Consider the following 5,252-nt stretch of genomic DNA (forward strand, 5'->3'; position numbering starts at 1 on the left):
TACAATTATTACTTAACCTATCAACCTGTATAGCCGACCCAAGACATTAACATTATACGTAAACAAACGGGGCTCACCATAGCCCGTGCTACTTGGAACTTTGTTCCAGGTAGCGAATCTTTAACACCAGGAGGCAGTCAAGAAGAACAAGAACCTCTTAGTAGAGGAGGATTATGAAAAAAAAAATATTAATATTGCTAATATTGCATTATATTGCAGGAATGACAATACGTGACTAAAGGTGTGTGCTACCTGGGGAGCCGGTCGGCCGAGCGGACAGCACGCTGGACTTGTGATCCTGTGGTCCTGGGTTCGATCCCGGGCGCCGGCGAGAAACAATGGGCAGAGTTTCTTTCACCCTATGCCCCTGTTACCTAGCAGTAAAATAGGTACCTGGGTGTTAGTCAGCTGTCACGGGCTGCTTCCTGGGGGTGGAGGCCTGGTCGAGGACCGGGCAGCGGGGACACTAAAGCCCCGAAATCATCTCAAGATAACCTCAAGGTGACCTCAAGAGAAGCAGGAAGGGAGGGGGGAGGAGACGAGCACCGAAGGGACGGGGAAGGGGAGGACAGAGGCTAGGAGGGACAGACAGAGGCTAGAAGGGAAAAAACAATAAAAAAACCCTAGCGGAGTGAGTGTAGGAGTTAGGCTTAGCGTGGGCTGTCACTGGACTGATGTAATGATGATTGGGAATATGATGCGCATCGTGATCTTCAGCGCGTCACTTACGCTGATGAAATATGGCCGCCCCTGCCCGCGCTCTCCAACTAATTCTCCCGCCAATTTCGTCGCTAGTCCTACTGAATCCAGAGCGAATTTAAAAATGGGTTAAATACTTTTTTTTTTAACACATGTATGACTGGAAAGGAAGTTACGAATAATTGTAAAGTTTTTATCTGAAGCATTCGAGGAGGAGGTGGTGGTTGATGGAGGTGTAACCTAGGCTTAGCGAGGTCTGGCGAGTCCTAGCGTAGCCTAGCGAGTCCTAGCAAAGCCTAGGGAGTCCTAGCAAAGCCTAGCGAGTCCTAGCAAAGCCTAGGGAGTCCTAGCAAAGCCTAGGGAGTCCTAGCAAAGCCTAGGGAGTCCTAGCAAAGCCTAGGGAGTCCTAACAAAGCCTAGGGAGTCCTAACAAAGCCTAGAGAGTCCTAGCAAAGCCTAGGGAGTCCTAGCGTAGCCTAGCGAGTCCTATCAAAGCCAATGAAGTCCTAGCAAAGCCTAGGGAGTCCTAACAAAGCCTAGGGAAGCCTAACGAAGACAGGAGAGGAAAAGCGAAGCCAAGCAATGCTCAGCAAAGTCTAGCGAATGCCGCTATAAAACCTCGCTAGAAGCAGCTTACCATAGTAATTGTGGTATTTGGTTACGACAAGTGTAAGTAGCGTATACCCACCCCCACCCCCCTACGCCACCCTGGCGCCAACACACGCCACCGTATCTCCTAGCAACACCGGACCTTAATATCGCTTCCCGACACTGGCAAACATCTAAGGTGCCACCCGGAGACCACCGACCCGCGCCCAGGTAGGAGTATCATGCCTCGTGTCGGATACATTGGAGTTTCCTGCTTTTTTCCCAGGAGTTATCAACAGACTGAAACATCAAAATACCCCCGCCACAGAACGTCTTGAGAGGGAAATGATTTTGACTCCTTAGAACGTTTTGATCGGGACGTAGCCTTAGAAGTCGTGTACTTCTAAGGCGTGTACTAGAGCCATAATTATTCTCTCAACCACCAGCTGTACATATGTACCATGTGTATACATGTACATACGTACCATGTACATACGTACCATGTATTGTCACGTAGGCAGCTGCATGTACAGCTGTCATAAAGGCAGCGCTACAGGTCCTGGGTGATATCTAGGTCCTGGGTGATATCTAGGTCCTGGGTGATATCCAGGTCCTGGGTGATATCCAGGTCCTGGGTGATATCCAGGTCCTGGGTGATATCCAGGACCTCCTGTTGCCAAGCAATATTATGGCAAGGGAAGCGAAGAGAACTATCAGGAGAAAGCACCAAGCCATTACGACTATATAGCACTGGGAAAGGATCAGGATAAGGATTTGGAATGAGACAAAGGGGGGGGGGAAGGATGGTGCCCAACCACTTGACGGGACGGTCGGGTATTGAACGCAGACCTGCAAGAAAAACGAAAGAGACTACACTGAAAGTCTGTTGCAAAAGTTGCTTAAATACACGATTACGAATAGACTCACCGAGCTGTGCTGCCCTATCTGTACCTACCAAAACTTCATTTAAAAAATTACGACTGTGGCACTCCCATGAAAACTTGCCCCCCCCCCCCCTTGCCCAATAACGTGGCAGGATCGAACTCGGGATCAGTGAACCACCAGCCTCCGTGCCGCCCCCCATACACCAACTCCAGCCCCGAGTCCGGGACACCGCCCCCCCCCCCCCAAACCCAGTCCAGTACAGGAAACAAATATATACACATTTTATCATTTGGGGGAAACTCATGTGTACATATTTGGCTGGAGAGTTTGTCAATCATTTCAATTATAACACTATTATTCCCTGCATAATTATGGTTTACACTAAAATTATGCTTTTCAGCTTTCCATTGAAAGTGACTAGATTAATTATGATGTTAATCATTTACAAACAATAAACTGATTTGTTTATATATATATATATATATATATATATATATATATATATATATATATATATATATATATATATATATATATATATATATATATTTATATCACACGTCCATAAGGTGAACATATAAGGGAAATGTTTCAATACATTCCTAACACCTTGACCAGCAGTGTTAAGTAAGGCAGTGTGCCCACTAACGTTGACGCATTGACGTTAATCTTGCCTAAACTTTTACGGAATTAGCATTTATGTATAAAATTTTCCATTTGTATTCAGTCAAGAAGCGGACACTGAATGGTAAAACGCGGACGAATACCATTACGACAATTAGAGCTGCTTATGGCAGCACTTACTGCATCGCATGGAGCTCCTCCCTAACTGGGCCGCCCTCAGCCAATCACAGACACACTCAGCATTTCCTAGCCAATCGCAACCTTCCTTCTATCTTCATCTGCGTTAAGATTGGTTTCGGTTTTATAGCGCTTGAACGCTGGATATTAATCTTGACATTTAAGAGCGGACGTTAGTGTAAAAGTGCAATTGCAGCATTTTCATTGGCCACAATGTTGCAAGAGCGCCGCCAGTGCTCCAGATGTAAGTAGACATTTACCATAGATTACCAATAATGCCCCTGGCTTTATTGTTTACATTTACATGCGGCGGGCGGCGGTGACGGCACAAGTCAGCCGCTCATAAGGGCGACGCCGCCGTCTCTTCCCTTTCACCCGCTCGACCATCACTACACCCGCTCCAGGAAATCAATAACACCAGAAATCTCATCGCCATAAGAGCCTTCGGATGGAAGCATCAAATCACAACTGTCATGCATTTATTCATGAAGCGCCATCATATCACAGCCCAAAAACCAAAGTGAGTTTAGGGACCCAACCCCGCGAGAAGGCGCGGCTCTTCTCGCTCTTAGGACATCGGCGCGTCAGGCCCGTTCCCGCCATTTTTACCCGCGCTAACGATGAGCCGTTAAAGAACGACTGGGTTAGATATAGAATTATAGTCGATCTCTCTCTTTGTTTACACTTGGAGATGAAGCTGGTGTTTATTTTTTTATTTTTTCTGTGTATTTCAGACGTCTCGGAGCTTTCCAGCAGACGAAGCCTGAAACGACAGACAAACTTCACGGCCTGAAACAAAGGCATTTCACTACCACCAACTGATCACACATGGTAATGCACAAGTGTTGGGGAATGTCATGTTCTTTGTCTTATGTACGAAATCAATCATTTGCTTTATCTCTTGAATATAATCCATGAGAGGAGTATTGTCGAAGACCATTGATTCTTGTCACGGTATACTGACTTCCAGTATCATACTGGTCTTATACGACACACTGTTCATACTGGTCTTATACGACACACTGTTCATACTGGTCTTATACGACAAACTGTTCATACTGGTCTTATACAACACACTGTTCATACTGGTCTTATACGACAAATTGTTCATACTGGTCTTATACGACAAACTGTTCATACTGGTCCCATACAACACACTATTCATACTGGTGAATACTGAACAGAAGAGAGGCACAGTGAGAGGGGTAGGTGAGAGGTGGCGTCAAACATGAGAAGAAGGGCAAAGTGAGGCAGGGGAGGAGGCAGTGAGAGGGGCATGGGAGTGAAAGGGCCAAGGCTTGAGGTAGAGTGAGAGGGGCAGGAGGTAGAGAGGGCCAGGGAGAGTGAGAGGTGCAGGAGGTAGAGAGGGCCAGGGAGAGTGAGAGGACCAGGGAAGGGGGTAGAGAGGGCCAGGGAGAGTGAGAGGACCAGGGAAGGGGGTAGAGAGGGCCAGGGAGAGTGAGAGGGCCAGGGAAGGGGGTAGAGAGGGCCAGGGAGAGTGAGAGGGACCAGGGAAGGGGGTAGAGAGGGCCAGGGAGAGTGAGAGGACCAGGGAGGGGGGTAGCGAGGGCCAGGGAGAGTGAGAGGGACCAGGGAAGGGGGTAGAGAGGGCCAGGGAAGGGGGTAGAGAGGGCCAGGGAGAGTGAGAGGGCCCAGGGAAGGGGGTAGAGAGGGCCAGGGAGAGTGAGAGGGCCCAGGGAAGGGGGAAGGGGGGTACAGCATCAGCAAGCAGCTCAGTAAGCACCACTTGTGTTACCCACAAAAGTCAAGCCAGAGCCCCATAATTCCTCCCTGGTAGCGGCGGTCAGCTCTCTTCCGACCACCATGGAGAAAAGCTCTATCTCTTATTGTTCCAAGACCCATTTTCCTACCGAATCACGTGTCCATTTGGCCCGCATGGTAATGACTGGTTTATCACTCTCTTGCCCATTAGGAGAGACTTATCCGCTACATTTAGCTGGGCGTGAGACGCTAAAGTGAATCTTCAAGCTTTACTAAGGCAAAATTCATACCTCGATCAAACGTACAAAAATTGGTGTTTGAGTGATAGAATAGAGGCGTGTTCTACCGTGGCCTTGGCGATGGCGGGTGCTGGGTGCAAGAGGGATATCTTATTGCCTAATAGGTTTAGTTCCAGGGGGCCCATAACCGTTCCCGGGGGATTTCGACGTTCAGGCAGCCTGGAGGGTAGCACTCTCTTCCCCATAAAATGGTGGCGAGCGGCGACTCTAAGAATGGTGTCCTGTATCAGCGGAATCTTTGCCGGAGAAATTTGAGCG

Source organism: Procambarus clarkii, chromosome 47, assembly GCF_040958095.1.
Source record: "Procambarus clarkii isolate CNS0578487 chromosome 47, FALCON_Pclarkii_2.0, whole genome shotgun sequence".
Taxonomy (NCBI): domain Eukaryota; kingdom Metazoa; phylum Arthropoda; class Malacostraca; order Decapoda; family Cambaridae; genus Procambarus; species Procambarus clarkii.